The 20000-nt window shown below is 52.5% G+C and overlaps 29 non-coding genes and 2 pseudogenes across 29 annotated transcripts; all 31 read right to left on the bottom strand.

The window, feature by feature from the left end:
* Positions 1–5, bottom strand: part of LOC138218500 (5S ribosomal RNA) — a 119-nt pseudogene extending 114 nt beyond the window's left edge.
* Positions 6–542: 537 nt separating this feature from the next.
* Positions 543–661, bottom strand: LOC138244193 (5S ribosomal RNA). The gene has a single exon (XR_011192806.1). It is a non-coding gene; the product is annotated as a 5S ribosomal RNA (ribosomal RNA).
* A 536-nt stretch (positions 662–1197) lies between these two features.
* On the bottom strand, positions 1198–1316 carry LOC138244192 (5S ribosomal RNA). The gene has a single exon (XR_011192805.1). It is a non-coding gene; the product is annotated as a 5S ribosomal RNA (ribosomal RNA).
* A 537-nt stretch (positions 1317–1853) lies between these two features.
* LOC138244191 (5S ribosomal RNA) lies at positions 1854–1972 on the bottom strand. Its single transcript, XR_011192804.1, has one exon. It is a non-coding gene; the product is annotated as a 5S ribosomal RNA (ribosomal RNA).
* Positions 1973–2509: 537 nt separating this feature from the next.
* On the bottom strand, positions 2510–2628 carry LOC138244190 (5S ribosomal RNA). The gene has a single exon (XR_011192803.1). It is a non-coding gene; the product is annotated as a 5S ribosomal RNA (ribosomal RNA).
* A 537-nt stretch (positions 2629–3165) lies between these two features.
* Positions 3166–3284, bottom strand: LOC138216620 (5S ribosomal RNA). Its single transcript, XR_011180332.1, has one exon. It is a non-coding gene; the product is annotated as a 5S ribosomal RNA (ribosomal RNA).
* Positions 3285–3821: 537 nt separating this feature from the next.
* LOC138217299 (5S ribosomal RNA) lies at positions 3822–3940 on the bottom strand. Its single transcript, XR_011181011.1, has one exon. It is a non-coding gene; the product is annotated as a 5S ribosomal RNA (ribosomal RNA).
* Positions 3941–4477: 537 nt separating this feature from the next.
* LOC138245220 (5S ribosomal RNA) lies at positions 4478–4596 on the bottom strand. The gene has a single exon (XR_011193833.1). It is a non-coding gene; the product is annotated as a 5S ribosomal RNA (ribosomal RNA).
* A 536-nt stretch (positions 4597–5132) lies between these two features.
* LOC138244189 (5S ribosomal RNA) lies at positions 5133–5251 on the bottom strand. Its single transcript, XR_011192802.1, has one exon. It is a non-coding gene; the product is annotated as a 5S ribosomal RNA (ribosomal RNA).
* Positions 5252–5787: 536 nt separating this feature from the next.
* LOC138218499 (5S ribosomal RNA) lies at positions 5788–5906 on the bottom strand (annotated as a pseudogene).
* Positions 5907–6443: 537 nt separating this feature from the next.
* On the bottom strand, positions 6444–6562 carry LOC138244188 (5S ribosomal RNA). Its single transcript, XR_011192801.1, has one exon. It is a non-coding gene; the product is annotated as a 5S ribosomal RNA (ribosomal RNA).
* A 536-nt stretch (positions 6563–7098) lies between these two features.
* On the bottom strand, positions 7099–7217 carry LOC138245219 (5S ribosomal RNA). Its single transcript, XR_011193832.1, has one exon. It is a non-coding gene; the product is annotated as a 5S ribosomal RNA (ribosomal RNA).
* Positions 7218–7754: 537 nt separating this feature from the next.
* On the bottom strand, positions 7755–7873 carry LOC138244187 (5S ribosomal RNA). Its single transcript, XR_011192800.1, has one exon. It is a non-coding gene; the product is annotated as a 5S ribosomal RNA (ribosomal RNA).
* Positions 7874–8410: 537 nt separating this feature from the next.
* LOC138244186 (5S ribosomal RNA) lies at positions 8411–8529 on the bottom strand. The gene has a single exon (XR_011192799.1). It is a non-coding gene; the product is annotated as a 5S ribosomal RNA (ribosomal RNA).
* A 537-nt stretch (positions 8530–9066) lies between these two features.
* On the bottom strand, positions 9067–9185 carry LOC138216619 (5S ribosomal RNA). The gene has a single exon (XR_011180331.1). It is a non-coding gene; the product is annotated as a 5S ribosomal RNA (ribosomal RNA).
* A 537-nt stretch (positions 9186–9722) lies between these two features.
* On the bottom strand, positions 9723–9841 carry LOC138217297 (5S ribosomal RNA). Its single transcript, XR_011181009.1, has one exon. It is a non-coding gene; the product is annotated as a 5S ribosomal RNA (ribosomal RNA).
* A 537-nt stretch (positions 9842–10378) lies between these two features.
* On the bottom strand, positions 10379–10497 carry LOC138245218 (5S ribosomal RNA). Its single transcript, XR_011193831.1, has one exon. It is a non-coding gene; the product is annotated as a 5S ribosomal RNA (ribosomal RNA).
* Positions 10498–11033: 536 nt separating this feature from the next.
* Positions 11034–11152, bottom strand: LOC138244184 (5S ribosomal RNA). The gene has a single exon (XR_011192797.1). It is a non-coding gene; the product is annotated as a 5S ribosomal RNA (ribosomal RNA).
* Positions 11153–11688: 536 nt separating this feature from the next.
* On the bottom strand, positions 11689–11807 carry LOC138244183 (5S ribosomal RNA). Its single transcript, XR_011192796.1, has one exon. It is a non-coding gene; the product is annotated as a 5S ribosomal RNA (ribosomal RNA).
* A 536-nt stretch (positions 11808–12343) lies between these two features.
* On the bottom strand, positions 12344–12462 carry LOC138245217 (5S ribosomal RNA). Its single transcript, XR_011193830.1, has one exon. It is a non-coding gene; the product is annotated as a 5S ribosomal RNA (ribosomal RNA).
* Positions 12463–12999: 537 nt separating this feature from the next.
* Positions 13000–13118, bottom strand: LOC138244182 (5S ribosomal RNA). The gene has a single exon (XR_011192795.1). It is a non-coding gene; the product is annotated as a 5S ribosomal RNA (ribosomal RNA).
* A 537-nt stretch (positions 13119–13655) lies between these two features.
* Positions 13656–13774, bottom strand: LOC138244181 (5S ribosomal RNA). Its single transcript, XR_011192794.1, has one exon. It is a non-coding gene; the product is annotated as a 5S ribosomal RNA (ribosomal RNA).
* Positions 13775–14311: 537 nt separating this feature from the next.
* LOC138216617 (5S ribosomal RNA) lies at positions 14312–14430 on the bottom strand. Its single transcript, XR_011180329.1, has one exon. It is a non-coding gene; the product is annotated as a 5S ribosomal RNA (ribosomal RNA).
* Positions 14431–14967: 537 nt separating this feature from the next.
* LOC138217296 (5S ribosomal RNA) lies at positions 14968–15086 on the bottom strand. The gene has a single exon (XR_011181008.1). It is a non-coding gene; the product is annotated as a 5S ribosomal RNA (ribosomal RNA).
* Positions 15087–15623: 537 nt separating this feature from the next.
* On the bottom strand, positions 15624–15742 carry LOC138245216 (5S ribosomal RNA). Its single transcript, XR_011193829.1, has one exon. It is a non-coding gene; the product is annotated as a 5S ribosomal RNA (ribosomal RNA).
* A 585-nt stretch (positions 15743–16327) lies between these two features.
* Positions 16328–16446, bottom strand: LOC138244180 (5S ribosomal RNA). The gene has a single exon (XR_011192793.1). It is a non-coding gene; the product is annotated as a 5S ribosomal RNA (ribosomal RNA).
* A 536-nt stretch (positions 16447–16982) lies between these two features.
* LOC138245215 (5S ribosomal RNA) lies at positions 16983–17101 on the bottom strand. Its single transcript, XR_011193828.1, has one exon. It is a non-coding gene; the product is annotated as a 5S ribosomal RNA (ribosomal RNA).
* A 536-nt stretch (positions 17102–17637) lies between these two features.
* Positions 17638–17756, bottom strand: LOC138244179 (5S ribosomal RNA). The gene has a single exon (XR_011192792.1). It is a non-coding gene; the product is annotated as a 5S ribosomal RNA (ribosomal RNA).
* Positions 17757–18292: 536 nt separating this feature from the next.
* Positions 18293–18411, bottom strand: LOC138245214 (5S ribosomal RNA). Its single transcript, XR_011193827.1, has one exon. It is a non-coding gene; the product is annotated as a 5S ribosomal RNA (ribosomal RNA).
* A 537-nt stretch (positions 18412–18948) lies between these two features.
* On the bottom strand, positions 18949–19067 carry LOC138216861 (5S ribosomal RNA). The gene has a single exon (XR_011180574.1). It is a non-coding gene; the product is annotated as a 5S ribosomal RNA (ribosomal RNA).
* A 537-nt stretch (positions 19068–19604) lies between these two features.
* Positions 19605–19723, bottom strand: LOC138217989 (5S ribosomal RNA). Its single transcript, XR_011181460.1, has one exon. It is a non-coding gene; the product is annotated as a 5S ribosomal RNA (ribosomal RNA).
* Positions 19724–20000: the final 277 nt, after the last annotated feature.

The raw sequence follows: 20000 nt of genomic DNA, 5'->3' as shown, positions 1-20000 counted from the left end.
TAAGCGAGAGCAAGGCTCGCTGGCACCCTTCTTATTGAGAGGACAGCTCCGTCACCTCTTTTACGACGCTGCTTTTTTTCCCTTGCGTTTTTCTCTTCTTCCCACGTTCTCTCTCTTCACTGCCTTCGTCCCCGCTCTATTTCACTTCAGCCTTTCACTCTTGCTTCCTTCCAATGAGGACGGAGCTGCGGGAGAAAGGGCGTTATAGAGGATCGCTGTGGAGAGCTGCTGCTGTGCTTTGACATCTGAGCTCTGTGGAAAACGATCTCAATACAATTCTGAAAAACGCGACTCTCCGAACGCCAGCCGAACAAGTCTCCACAGCCGAAGCGCTGTGTCTCTTTTCAGCTGGCGATAAACCTTTCCTCGATCCTTTGCGGACTTGTAAAACTGTTCCTGATCAGAATAAAAAACGCTCACGCTAATACACAAGCACCCGTGTCTCGCCAAAGCTGACAAATAAACAGACGGACAAGCCGCACTGCACGTGTGAACAGGGGAATGAGCGAGCGAGCGGGGATAGGGCGCCTCCTGCGCTTAAAAGCTTACAGCACCTGGTATTCCCAGGCGGTCTCCCATCCAAGTACTAACCAGGCCCATCCCTGTTTAGCTTCCGAGATCAGACGAGATCAGGCGTGCTCAAGGGGGTGTGGCCGTAAGCGAGAGCAAGGCTCGCTGGCACCCTTCTTATTGAGAGGACAGCTCCGTCACCTCTTTTACGACGCTGCTTTTTTCCCTTGCGTTTTTCTCTTCTTCCCACGTTCTCTCTCTTCACGGCCTTCGTCCCCGCTTTATTTCACTTCAGCCTTTCACTCTTGCTTCCTTCCAATGAGGACGGAGCTGCGGGAGAAAGGGCGCTATAGAGGATCGCTGTGGAGAGCTGCTGCTGTGCTTTGACATCTGAGCTCTGTGGAAAACGATCTCAATACAATTCTGAAAAACGCGACTCTCCGAACGCCAGCCGAACAAGTCTCCACAGCCGAAGCGCTGTGTCTCTTTTCAGCTGGCGATAAACCTTTCCTCGATCCTTTGCGGACTTGTAAAACTGTTCCTGATCAGAATAAAAAACGCTCACGCTAATACACAAGCACCCGTGTCTCGCCAAAGCTGACAAATAAACAGACGGACAAGCCGCACTGCACGTGTGAACAGGGGAATGAGCGAGCGAGCGGGGATAGGGCGCCTCCTGCGCTTAAAAGCTTACAGCACCTGGTATTCCCAGGCGGTCTCCCATCCAAGTACTAACCAGGCCCATCCCTGTTTAGCTTCCGAGATCAGACGAGATCAGGCGTGCTCAAGGGGGTGTGGCCGTAAGCGAGAGCAAGGCTCGCTGGCACCCTTCTTATTGAGAGGACAGCTCCGTCACCTCTTTTACGACGCTGCTTTTTTTCCCTTGCGTTTTTCTCTTCTTCCCACGTTCTCTCTCTTCACTGCCTTCGTCCCCGCTCTATTTCACTTCAGCCTTTCACTCTTGCTTCCTTCCAATGAGGACGGAGCTGCGGGAGAAAGGGCGTTATAGAGGATCGCTGTGGAGAGCTGCTGCTGTGCTTTGACATCTGAGCTCTGTGGAAAACGATCTCAATACAATTCTGAAAAACGCGACTCTCCGAACGCCAACCGAACAAGTCTCCACAGCCGAAGCGCTGTGTCTCTTTTCAGCTGGCGATAAACCTTTCCTCGATCCTTTGCGGACTTGTAAAACTGTTCCTGATCAGAATAAAAAACGCTCACGCTAATACACAAGCACCCGTGTCTCGCCAAAGCTGACAAATAAACAGACGGACAAGCCGCACTGCACGTGTGAACAGGGGAATGAGCGAGCGAGCGGGGATAGGGCGCCTCCTGCGCTTAAAAGCTTACAGCACCTGGTATTCCCAGGCGGTCTCCCATCCAAGTACTAACCAGGCCCATCCCTGTTTAGCTTCCGAGATCAGACGAGATCAGGCGTGCTCAAGGGGGTGTGGCCGTAAGCGAGAGCAAGGCTCGCTGGCACCCTTCTTATTGAGAGGACAGCTCCGTCACCTCTTTTACGACGCTGCTTTTTTTCCCATGCGTTTTTCTCTTCTTCCCACGTTCTCTCTCTTCACTGCCTTCGTCCCCGCTCTATTTCACTTCAGCCTTTCACTCTTGCTTCCTTCCAATGAGGACGGAGCTGCGGGAGAAAGGGCGTTATAGAGGATCGCTGTGGAGAGCTGCTGCTGTGCTTTGACATCTGAGCTCTGTGGAAAACGATCTCAATACAATTCTGAAAAACGCGACTCTCCGAACGCCAGCCGAACAAGTCTCCACAGACGAAGCGCTGTGTCTCTTTTCAGCTGGCGATAAACCTTTCCTCGATCCTTTGCGGACTTGTAAAACTGTTCCTGATCAGAATAAAAAACGCTCACGCTAATACACAAGCACCCGTGTCTCGCCAAAGCTGACAAATAAACAGACGGACAAGCCGCACTGCACGTGTGAACAGGGGAATGAGCGAGCGAGCGGGGATAGGGCGCCTCCTGCGCTTAAAAGCTTACAGCACCTGGTATTCCCAGGCGGTCTCCCATCCAAGTACTAACCAGGCCCATCCCTGTTTAGCTTCCGAGATCAGACGAGATCAGGCGTGCTCAAGGGGGTGTGGCCGTAAGCGAGAGCAAGGCTCGCTGGCACCCTTCTTATTGAGAGGACAGCTCCGTCACCTCTTTTACGACGCTGCTTTTTTTCCCTTGCGTTTTTCTCTTCTTCCCACGTTCTCTCTCTTCACTGCCTTCGTCCCCGCTCTATTTCACTTCAGCCTTTCACTCTTGCTTCCTTCCAATGAGGACGGAGCTGCGGGAGAAAGGGCGTTATAGAGGATCGCTGTGGAGAGCTGCTGCTGTGCTTTGACATCTGAGCTCTGTGGAAAACGATCTCAATACAATTCTGAAAAACGCGACTCTCCGAACGCCAGCCGAACAAGTCTCCACAGCCGAAGCGCTGTGTCTCTTTTCAGCTGGCGATAAACCTTTCCTCGATCCTTTCCGGACTTGTAAAACTGTTCCTGATCAGAATAAAAAACGCTCACGCTAATACACAAGCACCCGTGTCTCGCCAAAGCTGACAAATAAACAGACGGACAAGCCGCACTGCACGTGTGAACAGGGGAATGAGCGAGCGAGCGGGGATAGGGCGCCTCCTGCGCTTAAAAGCTTACAGCACCTGGTATTCCCAGGCGGTCTCCCATCCAAGTACTAACCAGGCCCATCCCTGTTTAGCTTCCAAGATCAGACGAGATCAGGCGTGCTCAAGGGGGTGTGGCCGTAAGCGAGAGCAAAGTTCGCTGGCACCCTTCTTATTGAGAGGACAGCTCCGTCACCTCTTTTACGACGCTGCTTTTTTTCCTTTGCGTTTTTCTCTTCTTCCCACGTTCTCTCTCTTCACTGCCTTCGTCCCCGCTCTATTTCACTTCAGCCTTTCACTCTTGCTTCCTTCCAATGAGGACGGAGCTGCGGGAGAAAGGGCGCTATAGAGGATCGCTGTGGAGAGCTGCTGCTGTGCTTTGACATCTGAGCTCTGTGGAAAACGATCTCAATACAATTCTGAAAAACGCGACTCTCCGAACGCCAGCCGAACAAGTCTCCACAGCCGAAGCGCTGTGTCTCTTTTCAGCTGGCGATAAACCTTTCCTCGATTCTTTGCGGACTTGTTAAACTGTTCCTGATCAGAATAAAAAACGCTCACGCTAATACACAAGCACCCGTGTCTCGCCAAAGCTGACAAATAAACAGACGGACAAGCCGCACTGCACGTGTGAACAGGGGAATGAGCGAGCGAGCGGGGATAGGGCGCCTCCTGCGCTTAAAAGCTTACACCACCAGGTATTCCCAGGCGGTCTCCCATCCAAGTACTAACCAGGCCCATCCCTGTTTAGCTTCCGAGATCAGACGAGATCAGGCGTGCTCAAGGGGGTGTGGCCGTAAGCGAGAGCAAGGCTCGCTGGCACCCTTCTTATTGAGAGGACAGCTCCGTCACCTCTTTTACGACGCTGCTTTTTTTCCCTTGCGTTTTTCTCTTCTTCCCACGTTCTCTCTCTTCACTGCCTTCGTCCCCGCTCTATTTCACTTCAGCCTTTCACTCTTGCTTCCTTCCAATGAGGACGGAGCTGCGGGAGAAAGGGCGTTATAGAGGATCGCTGTGGAGAGCTGCTGCTGTGCTTTGACATCTGAGCTCTGTGGAAAACGATCTCAATACAATTCTGAAAAACGCGACTCTCCGAACGCCAGCCGAACAAGTCTCCACAGCCGAAGCGCTGTGTCTCTTTTCAGCTGGCGATAAACCTTTCCTCGATCCTTTGCGGACTTGTAAAACTGTTCCTGATCAGAATAAAAAACGCTCACGCTAATACACAAGCACCCGTGTCTCGCCAAAGCTGACAAATAAACAGACGGACAAGCCGCACTGCACGTGTGAACAGGGGAATGAGCGAGCGAGCGGGGATAGGGCGCCTCCTGCGCTTAAAAGCTTACAGCACCTGGTATTCCCAGGCGGTCTCCCATCCAAGTACTAACCAGGCCCATCCCTGTTTAGCTTCCGAGATCAGACGAGATCAGGCGTGCTCAAGGGGGTGTGGCCATAAGCGAGAGCAAGGCTCGCTGGCACCCTTCTTATTGAGAGGACAGCTCCGTCACCTCTTTTACGACGCTGCTTTTTTTCCCTTGCGTTTTTCTCTTCTTCCCACGTTCTCTCTCTTCACTGCCTTCGTCCCCGCTCTATTTCACTTCAGCCTTTCACTCTTGCTTCCTTCCAATGAGGACGGAGCTGCGGGAGAAAGGGCGTTATAGAGGATCGCTGTGGAGAGCTGCTGCTGTGCTTTGACATCTGAGCTCTGTGGAAAACGATCTCAATACAATTCTGAAAAACGCGACTCTCCGAACGCCAGCCGAACAAGTCTCCACAGCCGAAGCGCTGTGTCTCTTTCAGCTGGCGATAAACCTTTCCTCGATCCTTTGCGGACTTGTAAAACTGTTCCTGATCAGAATAAAAAACGCTCACGCTAATACACAAGCACCCGTGTCTCGCCAAAGCTGACAAATAAACAGACGGACAAGCCGCACTGCACGTGTGAACAGGGGAATGAGCGAGCGAGCGGGGATAGGGCGCCTCCTGCGCTTAAAAGCTTACAGCACCTGGTATTCCCAGGCGGTCTCCCATCCAAGTACTAACCAGGCCCATCCCTGTTTAGCTTCCGAGATCAGACGAGATCAGGCGTGCTCAAGGGGGTGTGGCCGTAAGCGAGAGCAAGGCTCGCTGGCACCCTTCTTATTGAGAGGACAGCTCCGTCACCTCTTTTACGACGCTGCTTTTTTCCCTTGCGTTTTTCTCTTCTTCCCACGTTCTCTCTCTTCACGGCCTTCGTCCCCGCTTTATTTCACTTCAGCCTTTCACTCTTGCTTCCTTCCAATGAGGACGGAGCTGCGGGAGAAAGGGCGCTATAGAGGATCGCTGTGGAGAGCTGCTGCTGTGCTTTGACATCTGAGCTCTGTGGAAAACGATCTCAATACAATTCTGAAAAACGCGACTCTCCGAACGCCAGCCGAACAAGTCTCCACAGCCGAAGCGCTGTGTCTCTTTTCAGCTGGCGATAAACCTTTCCTCGATCCTTTGCGGACTTGTAAAACTGTTCCTGATCAGAATAAAAAACGCTCACGCTAATACACAAGCACCCGTGTCTCGCCAAAGCTGACAAATAAACAGACGGACAAGCCGCACTGCACGTGTGAACAGGGGAATGAGCGAGCGAGCGGGGATAGGGCGCCTCCTGCGCTTAAAAGCTTACACCAACTGGTATTCCCAGGCGGTCTCCCATCCAAGTACTAACCAGGCCCATCCCTGTTTAGCTTCCGAGATCAGACGAGATCAGGCGTGCTCAAGGGGGTGTGGCCGTAAGCGAGAGCAAGGCTCGCTGGCACCCTTCTTATTGAGAGGACAGCTCCGTCACCTCTTTTACGACGCTGCTTTTTTTCCCTTGCGTTTTTCTCTTCTTCCCACGTTCTCTCTCTTCACTGCCTTCGTCCCCGCTCTATTTCACTTCAGCCTTTCACTCTTGCTTCCTTCCAATGAGGACGGAGCTGCGGGAGAAAGGGCGTTATAGAGGATCGCTGTGGAGAGCTGCTGCTGTGCTTTGACATCTGAGCTCTGTGGAAAACGATCTCAATACAATTCTGAAAAACGCGACTCTCCGAACGCCAGCCGAACAAGTCTCCACAGCCGAAGCGCTGTGTCTCTTTTCAGCTGGCGATAAACCTTTCCTCGATCCTTTGCGGACTTGTAAAACTGTTCCTGATCAGAATAAAAAACGCTCACGCTAATACACAAGCACCCGTGTCTCGCCAAAGCTGACAAATAAACAGACGGACAAGCCGCACTGCACGTGTGAACAGGGGAATGAGCGAGCGAGCGGGGATAGGGCGCCTCCTGCGCTTAAAAGCTTACAGCACCTGGTATTCCCAGGCGGTCTCCCATCCAAGTACTAACCAGGCCCATCCCTGTTTAGCTTCCGAGATCAGACGAGATCAGGCGTGCTCAAGGGGGTGTGGCCGTAAGCGAGAGCAAGGCTCGCTGGCACCCTTCTTATTGAGAGGACAGCTCCGTCACCTCTTTTACGACGCTGCTTTTTTCCCTTGCGTTTTTCTCTTCTTCCCACGTTCTCTCTCTTCACGGCCTTCGTCCCCGCTTTATTTCACTTCAGCCTTTCACTCTTGCTTCCTTCCAATGAGGACGGAGCTGCGGGAGAAAGGGCGCTATAGAGGATCGCTGTGGAGAGCTGCTGCTGTGCTTTGACATCTGAGCTCTGTGGAAAACGATCTCAATACAATTCTGAAAAACGCGACTCTCCGAACGCCAGCCGAACAAGTCTCCACAGCCGAAGCGCTGTGTCTCTTTTCAGCTGGCGATAAACCTTTCCTCGATCCTTTGCGGACTTGTAAAACTGTTCCTGATCAGAATAAAAAACGCTCACGCTAATACACAAGCACCCGTGTCTCGCCAAAGCTGACAAATAAACAGACGGACAAGCCGCACTGCACGTGTGAACAGGGGAATGAGCGAGCGAGCGGGGATAGGGCGCCTCCTGCGCTTAAAAGCTTACAGCACCTGGTATTCCCAGGCGGTCTCCCATCCAAGTACTAACCAGGCCCATCCCTGTTTAGCTTCCGAGATCAGACGAGATCAGGCGTGCTCAAGGGGGTGTGGCCATAAGCGAGAGCAAGGCTCGCTGGCACCCTTCTTATTGAGAGGACAGCTCCGTCACCTCTTTTACGACGCTGCTTTTTTTCCCTTGCGTTTTTCTCTTCTTCCCACGTTCTCTCTCTTCACTGCCTTCGTCCCCGCTCTATTTCACTTCAGCCTTTCACTCTTGCTTCCTTCCAATGAGGACGGAGCTGCGGGAGAAAGGGCGTTATAGAGGATCGCTGTGGAGAGCTGCTGCTGTGCTTTGACATCTGAGCTCTGTGGAAAACGATCTCAATACAATTCTGAAAAACGCGACTCTCCGAACGCCAACCGAACAAGTCTCCACAGCCGAAGCGCTGTGTCTCTTTTCAGCTGGCGATAAACCTTTCCTCGATCCTTTGCGGACTTGTAAAACTGTTCCTGATCAGAATAAAAAACGCTCACGCTAATACACAAGCACCCGTGTCTCGCCAAAGCTGACAAATAAACAGACGGACAAGCCGCACTGCACGTGTGAACAGGGGAATGAGCGAGCGAGCGGGGATAGGGCGCCTCCTGCGCTTAAAAGCTTACAGCACCTGGTATTCCCAGGCGGTCTCCCATCCAAGTACTAACCAGGCCCATCCCTGTTTAGCTTCCGAGATCAGACGAGATCAGGCGTGCTCAAGGGGGTGTGGCCGTAAGCGAGAGCAAGGCTCGCTGGCACCCTTCTTATTGAGAGGACAGCTCCGTCACCTCTTTTACGACGCTGCTTTTTTTCCCATGCGTTTTTCTCTTCTTCCCACGTTCTCTCTCTTCACTGCCTTCGTCCCCGCTCTATTTCACTTCAGCCTTTCACTCTTGCTTCCTTCCAATGAGGACGGAGCTGCGGGAGAAAGGGCGTTATAGAGGATCGCTGTGGAGAGCTGCTGCTGTGCTTTGACATCTGAGCTCTGTGGAAAACGATCTCAATACAATTCTGAAAAACGCGACTCTCCGAACGCCAGCCGAACAAGTCTCCACAGACGAAGCGCTGTGTCTCTTTTCAGCTGGCGATAAACCTTTCCTCGATCCTTTGCGGACTTGTAAAACTGTTCCTGATCAGAATAAAAAACGCTCACGCTAATACACAAGCACCCGTGTCTCGCCAAAGCTGACAAATAAACAGACGGACAAGCCGCACTGCACGTGTGAACAGGGGAATGAGCGAGCGAGCGGGGATAGGGCGCCTCCTGCGCTTAAAAGCTTACAGCACCTGGTATTCCCAGGCGGTCTCCCATCCAAGTACTAACCAGGCCCATCCCTGTTTAGCTTCCGAGATCAGACGAGATCAGGCGTGCTCAAGGGGGTGTGGCCGTAAGCGAGAGCAAGGCTCGCTGGCACCCTTCTTATTGAGAGGACAGCTCCGTCACCTCTTTTACGACGCTGCTTTTTTTCCCTTGCGTTTTTCTCTTCTTCCCACGTTCTCTCTCTTCACTGCCTTCGTCCCCGCTCTATTTCACTTCAGCCTTTCACTCTTGCTTCCTTCCAATGAGGACGGAGCTGCGGGAGAAAGGGCGTTATAGAGGATCGCTGTGGAGAGCTGCTGCTGTGCTTTGACATCTGAGCTCTGTGGAAAACGATCTCAATACAATTCTGAAAAACGCGACTCTCCGAACGCCAGCCGAACAAGTCTCCACAGCCGAAGCGCTGTGTCTCTTTTCAGCTGGCGATAAACCTTTCCTCGATCCTTTCCGGACTTGTAAAACTGTTCCTGATCAGAATAAAAAACGCTCACGCTAATACACAAGCACCCGTGTCTCGCCAAAGCTGACAAATAAACAGACGGACAAGCCGCACTGCACGTGTGAACAGGGGAATGAGCGAGCGAGCGGGGATAGGGCGCCTCCTGCGCTTAAAAGCTTACAGCACCTGGTATTCCCAGGCGGTCTCCCATCCAAGTACTAACCAGGCCCATCCCTGTTTAGCTTCCAAGATCAGACGAGATCAGGCGTGCTCAAGGGGGTGTGGCCGTAAGCGAGAGCAAAGTTCGCTGGCACCCTTCTTATTGAGAGGACAGCTCCGTCACCTCTTTTACGACGCTGCTTTTTTTCCTTTGCGTTTTTCTCTTCTTCCCACGTTCTCTCTCTTCACTGCCTTCGTCCCCGCTCTATTTCACTTCAGCCTTTCACTCTTGCTTCCTTCCAATGAGGACGGAGCTGCGGGAGAAAGGGCGCTATAGAGGATCGCTGTGGAGAGCTGCTGCTGTGCTTTGACATCTGAGCTCTGTGGAAAACGATCTCAATACAATTCTGAAAAACGCGACTCTCCGAACGCCAGCCGAACAAGTCTCCACAGCCGAAGCGCTGTGTCTCTTTTCAGCTGGCGATAAACCTTTCCTCGATTCTTTGCGGACTTGTTAAACTGTTCCTGATCAGAATAAAAAACGCTCACGCTAATACACAAGCACCCGTGTCTCGCCAAAGCTGACAAATAAACAGACGGACAAGCCGCACTGCACGTGTGAACAGGGGAATGAGCGAGCGAGCGGGGATAGGGCGCCTCCTGCGCTTAAAAGCTTACACCACCAGGTATTCCCAGGCGGTCTCCCATCCAAGTACTAACCAGGCCCATCCCTGTTTAGCTTCCGAGATCAGACGAGATCAGGCGTGCTCAAGGGGGTGTGGCCGTAAGCGAGAGCAAGGCTCGCTGGCACCCTTCTTATTGAGAGGACAGCTCCGTCACCTCTTTTACGACGCTGCTTTTTTTCCCTTGCGTTTTTCTCTTCTTCCCACGTTCTCTCTCTTCACTGCCTTCGTCCCCGCTCTATTTCACTTCAGCCTTTCACTCTTGCTTCCTTCCAATGAGGACGGAGCTGCGGGAGAAAGGGCGTTATAGAGGATCGCTGTGGAGAGCTGCTGCTGTGCTTTGACATCTGAGCTCTGTGGAAAACGATCTCAATACAATTCTGAAAAACGCGACTCTCCGAACGCCAGCCGAACAAGTCTCCACAGCCGAAGCGCTGTGTCTCTTTTCAGCTGGCGATAAACCTTTCCTCGATCCTTTGCGGACTTGTAAAACTGTTCCTGATCAGAATAAAAAACGCTCACGCTAATACACAAGCACCCGTGTCTCGCCAAAGCTGACAAATAAACAGACGGACAAGCCGCACTGCACGTGTGAACAGGGGAATGAGCGAGCGAGCGGGGATAGGGCGCCTCCTGCGCTTAAAAGCTTACAGCACCTGGTATTCCCAGGCGGTCTCCCATCCAAGTACTAACCAGGCCCATCCCTGTTTAGCTTCCGAGATCAGACGAGATCAGGCGTGCTCAAGGGGGTGTGGCCATAAGCGAGAGCAAGGCTCGCTGGCACCCTTCTTATTGAGAGGACAGCTCCGTCACCTCTTTTACGACGCTGCTTTTTTTCCCTTGCGTTTTTCTCTTCTTCCCACGTTCTCTCTCTTCACTGCCTTCGTCCCCGCTCTATTTCACTTCAGCCTTTCACTCTTGCTTCCTTCCAATGAGGACGGAGCTGCGGGAGAAAGGGCGTTATAGAGGATCGCTGTGGAGAGCTGCTGCTGTGCTTTGACATCTGAGCTCTGTGGAAAACGATCTCAATACAATTCTGAAAAACGCGACTCTCCGAACGCCAGCCGAACAAGTCTCCACAGCCGAAGCGCTGTGTCTCTTTCAGCTGGCGATAAACCTTTCCTCGATCCTTTGCGGACTTGTAAAACTGTTCCTGATCAGAATAAAAAACGCTCACGCTAATACACAAGCACCCGTGTCTCGCCAAAGCTGACAAATAAACAGACGGACAAGCCGCACTGCACGTGTGAACAGGGGAATGAGCGAGCGAGCGGGGATAGGGCGCCTCCTGCGCTTAAAAGCTTACAGCACCTGGTATTCCCAGGCGGTCTCCCATCCAAGTACTAACCAGGCCCATCCCTGTTTAGCTTCCGAGATCAGACGAGATCAGGCGTGCTCAAGGGGGTGTGGCCGTAAGCGAGAGCAAGGCTCGCTGGCACCCTTCTTATTGAGAGGACAGCTCCGTCACCTCTTTTACGACGCTGCTTTTTTCCCTTGCGTTTTTCTCTTCTTCCCACGTTCTCTCTCTTCACGGCCTTCGTCCCCGCTTTATTTCACTTCAGCCTTTCACTCTTGCTTCCTTCCAATGAGGACGGAGCTGCGGGAGAAAGGGCGCTATAGAGGATCGCTGTGGAGAGCTGCTGCTGTGCTTTGACATCTGAGCTCTGTGGAAAACGATCTCAATACAATTCTGAAAAACGCGACTCTCCGAACGCCAGCCGAACAAGTCTCCACAGCCGAAGCGCTGTGTCTCTTTTCAGCTGGCGATAAACCTTTCCTCGATCCTTTGCGGACTTGTAAAACTGTTCCTGATCAGAATAAAAAACGCTCACGCTAATACACAAGCACCCGTGTCTCGCCAAAGCTGACAAATAAACAGACGGACAAGCCGCACTGCACGTGTGAACAGGGGAATGAGCGAGCGAGCGGGGATAGGGCGCCTCCTGCGCTTAAAAGCTTACAGCACCTGGTATTCCCAGGCGGTCTCCCATCCAAGTACTAACCAGGCCCATCCCTGTTTAGCTTCCGAGATCAGACGAGATCAGGCGTGCTCAAGGGGGTGTGGCCGTAAGCGAGAGCAAGGCTCGCTGGCACCCTTCTTATTGAGAGGACAGCTCCGTCACCTCTTTTACGACGCTGCTTTTTTCCCTTGCGTTTTTCTCTTCTTCCCACGTTCTCTCTCTTCACGGCCTTCGTCCCCGCTTTATTTCACTTCAGCCTTTCACTCTTGCTTCCTTCCAATGAGGACGGAGCTGCGGGAGAAAGGGCGCTATAGAGGATCGCTGTGGAGAGCTGCTGCTGTGCTTTGACATCTGAGCTCTGTGGAAAACGATCTCAATACAATTCTGAAAAACGCGACTCTCCGAACGCCAGCCGAACAAGTCTCCACAGCCGAAGCGCTGTGTCTCTTTTCAGCTGGCGATAAACCTTTCCTCGATCCTTTGCGGACTTGTAAAACTGTTCCTGATCAGAATAAAAAACGCTCACGCTAATACACAAGCACCCGTGTCTCGCCAAAGCTGACAAATAAACAGACGGACAAGCCGCACTGCACGTGTGAACAGGGGAATGAGCGAGCGAGCGGGGATAGGGCGCCTCCTGCGCTTAAAAGCTTACAGCACCTGGTATTCCCAGGCGGTCTCCCATCCAAGTACTAACCAGGCCCATCCCTGTTTAGCTTCCGAGATCAGACGAGATCAGGCGTGCTCAAGGGGGTGTGGCCATAAGCGAGAGCAAGGCTCGCTGGCACCCTTCTTATTGAGAGGACAGCTCCGTCACCTCTTTTACGACGCTGCTTTTTTTCCCTTGCGTTTTTCTCTTCTTCCCACGTTCTCTCTCTTCACTGCCTTCGTCCCCGCTCTATTTCACTTCAGCCTTTCACTCTTGCTTCCTTCCAATGAGGACGGAGCTGCGGGAGAAAGGGCGTTATAGAGGATCGCTGTGGAGAGCTGCTGCTGTGCTTTGACATCTGAGCTCTGTGGAAAACGATCTCAATACAATTCTGAAAAACGCGACTCTCCGAACGCCAACCGAACAAGTCTCCACAGCCGAAGCGCTGTGTCTCTTTTCAGCTGGCGATAAACCTTTCCTCGATCCTTTGCGGACTTGTAAAACTGTTCCTGATCAGAATAAAAAACGCTCACGCTAATACACAAGCACCCGTGTCTCGCCAAAGCTGACAAATAAACAGACGGACAAGCCGCACTGCACGTGTGAACAGGGGAATGAGCGAGCGAGCGGGGATAGGGCGCCTCCTGCGCTTAAAAGCTTACAGCACCTGGTATTCCCAGGCGGTCTCCCATCCAAGTACTAACCAGGCCCATCCCTGTTTAGCTTCCGAGATCAGACGAGATCAGGCGTGCTCAAGGGGGTGTGGCCGTAAGCGAGAGCAAGGCTCGCTGGCACCCTTCTTATTGAGAGGACAGCTCCGTCACCTCTTTTACGACGCTGCTTTTTTTCCCATGCGTTTTTCTCTTCTTCCCACGTTCTCTCTCTTCACTGCCTTCGTCCCCGCTCTATTTCACTTCAGCCTTTCACTCTTGCTTCCTTCCAATGAGGACGGAGCTGCGGGAGAAAGGGCGTTATAGAGGATCGCTGTGGAGAGCTGCTGCTGTGCTTTGACATCTGAGCTCTGTGGAAAACGATCTCAATACAATTCTGAAAAACGCGACTCTCCGAACGCCAGCCGAACAAGTCTCCACAGACGAAGCGCTGTGTCTCTTTTCAGCTGGCGATAAACCTTTCCTCGATCCTTTGCGGACTTGTAAAACTGTTCCTGATCAGAATAAAAAACGCTCACGCTAATACACAAGCACCCGTGTCTCGCCAAAGCTGACAAATAAACAGACGGACAAGCCGCACTGCACGTGTGAACAGGGGAATGAGCGAGCGAGCGGGGATAGGGCGCCTCCTGCGCTTAAAAGCTTACAGCACCTGGTATTCCCAGGCGGTCTCCCATCCAAGTACTAACCAGGCCCATCCCTGTTTAGCTTCCGAGATCAGACGAGATCAGGCGTGCTCAAGGGGGTGTGGCCGTAAGCGAGAGCAAGGCTCGCTGGCACCCTTCTTATTGAGAGGACAGCTCCGTCACCTCTTTTACGACGCTGCTTTTTTTCCCTTGCGTTTTTCTCTTCTTCCCACGTTCTCTCTCTTCACTGCCTTCGTCCCCGCTCTATTTCACTTCAGCCTTTCACTCTTGCTTCCTTCCAATGAGGACGGAGCTGCGGGAGAAAGGGCGTTATAGAGGATCGCTGTGGAGAGCTGCTGCTGTGCTTTGACATCTGAGCTCTGTGGAAAACGATCTCAATACAATTCTGAAAAACGCGACTCTCCGAACGCCAGCCGAACAAGTCTCCACAGCCGAAGCGCTGTGTCTCTTTTCAGCTGGCGATAAACCTTTCCTCGATCCTTTCCGGACTTGTAAAACTGTTCCTGATCAGAATAAAAAACGCTCACGCTAATACACAAGCACCCGTGTCTCGCCAAAGCTGACAAATAAACAGACGGACAAGCCGCACTGCACGTGTGAACAGGGGAATGAGCGAGCGAGCGGGGATAGGGCGCCTCCTGCGCTTAAAAGCTTACAGCACCTGGTATTCCCAGGCGGTCTCCCATCCAAGTACTAACCAGGCCCATCCCTGTTTAGCTTCCAAGATCAGACGAGATCAGGCGTGCTCAAGGGGGTGTGGCCGTAAGCGAGAGCAAAGTTCGCTGGCACCCTTCTTATTGAGAGGACAGCTCCGTCACCTCTTTTACGACGCTGCTTTTTTTCCTTTGCGTTTTTCTCTTCTTCCCACGTTCTCTCTCTTCACTGCCTTCGTCCCCGCTCTATTTCACTTCAGCCTTTCACTCTTGCTTCCTTCCAATGAGGACGGAGCTGCGGGAGAAAGGGCGCTATAGAGGATCGCTGTGGAGAGCTGCTGCTGTGCTTTGACATCTGAGCTCTGTGGAAAACGATCTCAATACAATTCTGAAAAACGCGACTCTCCGAACGCCAGCCGAACAAGTCTCCACAGCCGAAGCGCTGTGTCTCTTTTCAGCTGGCGATAAACCTTTCCTCGATTCTTTGCGGACTTGTTAAACTGTTCCTGATCAGAATAAAAAACGCTCACGCTAATACACAAGCACCCGTGTCTCGCCAAAGCTGACAAATAAACAGACGGACAAGCCGCACTGCACGTGTGAACAGGGGAATGAGCGAGCGAGCGGGGATAGGGCGCCTCCTGCGCTTAAAAGCTTACACCACCAGGTATTCCCAGGCGGTCTCCCATCCAAGTACTAACCAGGCCCATCCCTGTTTAGCTTCCGAGATCAGACGAGATCAGGCGTGCTCAAGGGGGTGTGGCCGTAAGCGAGAGCAAGGCTCGCTGGCACCCTTCTTATTGAGAGGACAGCTCCGTCACCTCTTTTACGACGCTGCTTTTTTTCCCTTGCGTTTTTCTCTTCTTCCCACGTTCTCTCTCTTCACTGCCTTCGTCCCCGCTCTATTTCACTTCAGCCTTTCACTCTTGCTTCCTTCCAATGAGGACGGAGCTGCGGGAGAAAGGGCGTTATAGAGGATCGCTGTGGAGAGCTGCTGCTGTGCTTTGACATCTGAGCTCTGTGGAAAACGATCTCAATACAATTCTGAAAAACGCGACTCTCCGAACGCCAGCCGAACAAGTCTCCACAGCCGAAGCGCTGTGTCTCTTTTCAGCTGGCGATAAACCTTTCCTCGATCCTTTGCGGACTTGTAAAACTGTTCCTGATCAGAATAAAAAACGCTCACGCTAATACACAAGCACCCGTGTCTCGCCAAAGCTGACAAATAAACAGACGGACAAGCCGCACTGCACGTGTGAACAGGGGAATGAGCGAGCGAGCGGGGATAGGGCGCCTCCTGCGCTTAAAAGCTTACAGCACCTGGTATTCCCAGGCGGTCTCCCATCCAAGTACTAACCAGGCCCATCCCTGTTTAGCTTCCGAGATCAGACGAGATCAGGCGTGCTCAAGGGGGTGTGGCCATAAGCGAGAGCAAGGCTCGCTGGCACCCTTCTTATTGAGAGGACAGCTCCGTCACCTCTTTTACGACGCTGCTTTTTTTCCCTTGCGTTTTTCTCTTCTTCCCACGTTCTCTCTCTTCACTGCCTTCGTCCCCGCTCTATTTCACTTCAGCCTTTCACTCTTGCTTCCTTCCAATGAGGACGGAGCTGCGGGAGAAAGGGCGTTATAGAGGATCGCTGTGGAGAGCTGCTGCTGTGCTTTGACATCTGAGCTCTGTGGAAAACGATCTCAATACAATTCTGAAAAACGCGACTCTCCGAACGCCAGCCGAACAAGTCTCCACAGCCGAAGCGCTGTGTCTCTTTCAGCTGGCGATAAACCTTTCCTCGATCCTTTGCGGACTTGTAAAACTGTTCCTGATCAGAATAAAAAACGCTCACGCTAATACTCAAGCGTGAGAATAAAAAACGCTCACGCTAATACTCAAGCTTGAGTGCTCAAGCACCCGTGTCTCGCCAAAGCTGACAAATAAACAGACGGACAAGCCGCACTGCACGTGTGAACAGGGGAATGAGCGAGCGAGCGGGGATAGGGCGCCTCCTGCGCTTAAAAGCTTACAGCACCTGGTATTCCCAGGCGGTCTCCCATCCAAGTACTAACCAGGCCCATCCCTGTTTAGCTTCCGAGATCAGACGAGATCAGGCGTGCTCAAGGGGGTGTGGCCGTAAGCGAGAGCAAGGCTCGCTGGCACCCTTCTTATTGAGAGGACAGCTCCGTCACCTCTTTTACGACGCTGCTTTTTTCCCTTGCGTTTTTCTCTTCTTCCCACGTTCTCTCTCTTCACGGCCTTCGTCCCCGCTTTATTTCACTTCAGCCTTTCACTCTTGCTTCCTTCCAATGAGGACGGAGCTGCGGGAGAAAGGGCGCTATAGAGGATCGCTGTGGAGAGCTGCTGCTGTGCTTTGACATCTGAGCTCTGTGGAAAACGATCTCAATACAATTCTGAAAAACGCGACTCTCCGAACGCCAGCCGAACAAGTCTCCACAGCCGAAGCGCTGTGTCTCTTTTCAGCTGGCGATAAACCTTTCCTCGATCCTTTGCGGACTTGTAAAACTGTTCCTGATCAGAATAAAAAACGCTCACGCTAATACACAAGCACCCGTGTCTCGCCAAAGCTGACAAATAAACAGACGGACAAGCCGCACTGCACGTGTGAACAGGGGAATGAGCGAGCGAGCGGGGATAGGGCGCCTCCTGCGCTTAAAAGCTTACAGCACCTGGTATTCCCAGGCGGTCTCCCATCCAAGTACTAACCAGGCCCATCCCTGTTTAGCTTCCGAGATCAGACGAGATCAGGCGTGCTCAAGGGGGTGTGGCCATAAGCGAGAGCAAGGCTCGCTGGCACCCTTCTTATTGAGAGGACAGCTCCGTCACCTCTTTTACGACGCTGCTTTTTTTCCCTTGCGTTTTTCTCTTCTTCCCACGTTCTCTCTCTTCACTGCCTTCGTCCCCGCTCTATTTCACTTCAGCCTTTCACTCTTGCTTCCTTCCAATGAGGACGGAGCTGCGGGAGAAAGGGCGTTATAGAGGATCGCTGTGGAGAGCTGCTGCTGTGCTTTGACATCTGAGCTCTGTGGAAAACGATCTCAATACAATTCTGAAAAACGCGACTCTCCGAACGCCAGCCGAACAAGTCTCCACAGCCGAAGCGCTGTGTCTCTTTCAGCTGGCGATAAACCTTTCCTCGATCCTTTGCGGACTTGTAAAACTGTTCCTGATCAGAATAAAAAACGCTCACGCTAATACACAAGCACCCGTGTCTCGCCAAAGCTGACAAATAAACAGACGGACAAGCCGCACTGCACGTGTGAACAGGGGAATGAGCGAGCGAGCGGGGATAGGGCGCCTCCTGCGCTTAAAAGCTTACAGCACCTGGTATTCCCAGGCGGTCTCCCATCCAAGTACTAACCAGGCCCATCCCTGTTTAGCTTCCGAGATCAGACGAGATCAGGCGTGCTCAAGGGGGTGTGGCCGTAAGCGAGAGCAAGGCTCGCTGGCACCCTTCTTATTGAGAGGACAGCTCCGTCACCTCTTTTACGACGCTGCTTTTTTCCCTTGCGTTTTTCTCTTCTTCCCACGTTCTCTCTCTTCACGGCCTTCGTCCCCGCTTTATTTCACTTCAGCCTTTCACTCTTGCTTCCTTCCAATGAGGACGGAGCTGCGGGAGAAAGGGCGCTATAGAGGATCGCTGTGGAGAGCTGCTGCTGTGCTTTGACATCTGAGCTCTGTGGAAAACGATCTCAATACAATTCTGAAAAACGCGACTCTCCGAACGCCAGCCGAACAAGTCTCCACAGCCGAAGCGCTGTGTCTCTTTTCAGCTGGCGATAAACCTTTCCTCGATCCTTTGCGGACTTGTAAAACTGTTCCTGATCAGAATAAAAAACGCTCACGCTAATACACAAGCACCCGTGTCTCGCCAAAGCTGACAAATAAACAGACGGACAAGCCGCACTGCACGTGTGAACAGGGGAATGAGCGAGCGAGCGGGGATAGGGCGCCTCCTGCGCTTAAAAGCTTACAGCACCTGGTATTCCCAGGCGGTCTCCCATCCAAGTACTAACCAGGCCCATCCCTGTTTAGCTTCCGAGATCAGACGAGATCAGGCGTGCTCAAGGGGGTGTGGCCATAAGCGAGAGCAAGGCTCGCTGGCACCCTTCTTATTGAGAGGACAGCTCCGTCACCTCTTTTACGACGCTGCTTTTTTTCCCTTGCGTTTTTCTCTTCTTCCCACGTTCTCTCTCTTCACTGCCTTCGTCCCCGCTCTATTTCACTTCAGCCTTTCACTCTTGCTTCCTTCCAATGAGGACGGAGCTGCGGGAGAAAGGGCGTTATAGAGGATCGCTGTGGAGAGCTGCTGCTGTGCTTTGACATCTGAGCTCTGTGGAAAACGATCTCAATACAATTCTGAAAAACGCGACTCTCCGAACGCCAGCCGAACAAGTCTCCACAGCCGAAGCGCTGTGTCTCTTTTCAGCTGGCGATAAACCTTTCCTCGATCCTTTGCGGACTTGTAAAACTGTTCCTGATCAGAATAAAAAACGCTCACGCTAATACACAAGCACCCGTGTCTCGCCAAAGCTGACAAATAAACAGACGGACAAGCCGCACTGCACGTGTGAACAGGGGAATGAGCGAGCGAGCGGGGATAGGGCGCCTCCTGCGCTTAAAAGCTTACAGCACCTGGTATTCCCAGGCGGTCTCCCATCCAAGTACTAACCAGGCCCATCCCTGTTTAGCTTCCGAGATCAGACAAGATCAGGCGTGCTCAAGGGGGTGTGGCCGTAAGCGAGAGCAAAGCTCGCTGGCACCCTTCTTATTGAGAGGACAGCTCCGTCACCTCTTTTACGACGCTGCTTTTTTTCCCTTGCGTTTTTCTCTTCTTCCCATGTTCTCTCTCTTCACTGCCTTCGTCCCCGCTCTATTTCACTTCAGCCTTTCACTCTTGCTTCCTTCCAATGAGGACGGAGCTGCGGGAGAAAGGGCGCTATAGAGGATCGCTGTGGAGAGCTGCTGCTGTGCTTTGACATCTGAGCTCTGTGGAAAACGATCTCAATACAATTCTGAAAAACGCGACTCTCCGAACGCCAGCCGAACAAGTCTCCACAGCCGAAGCGCTGTGTCTCTTTTCAGCTGGCGATAAACCTTTCCTCGATCCTTTGCGGACTTGTAAAACTGTTCCTGATCAGAATAAAAAACGCTCACGCTAGTACACAAGCACCCGTGTCTCGCCAAAGCTGACAAATAAACAGACGGACAAGCCGCACTGCACGTGTGAACAGGGGAATGAGCGAGCGAGCGGGGATAGGGCGCCTCCTGCGCTTAAAAGCTTACAGCACCTGGTATTCCCAGGAGGTCTCCCATCCAAGTACTAACCAGGCCCATCCCTGTTTAGCTTCCGAGATCAGACGAGATCAGGCGTGCTCAAGGGGGTGTGGCCGTAAGCGAGAGCAAGGCTCGCTGGCACCCTTCTTATTGAGAGGACAGCTCCGTCACCTCTTTTACGACGCTGCTTTTTTTCCCTTGCGTTTTTCTCTTCTTCCCACGTTCTCTCTCTTCACTGCCTTCGTCCCCGCTCTATTTCACTTCAGCCTTTCACTCTTGCTTCCTTCCAATGAGGACGGAGCTGCGGGAGAAAGGGCGCTATAGAGGATCGCTGTGGAGAGCTGCTGCTGTGCTTTGACATCTGAGCTCTGTGGAAAACGATCTCAATACAATTCTGA

Source organism: Lepisosteus oculatus, chromosome 14, assembly GCF_040954835.1.
Source record: "Lepisosteus oculatus isolate fLepOcu1 chromosome 14, fLepOcu1.hap2, whole genome shotgun sequence".
Classification (NCBI taxonomy): Eukaryota; Metazoa; Chordata; class Actinopteri; order Semionotiformes; family Lepisosteidae; genus Lepisosteus; species Lepisosteus oculatus.
The sequence above is the reverse complement of the archived record's forward strand: the minus strand, read 5'-3'. Positions and strand labels throughout refer to the sequence as shown.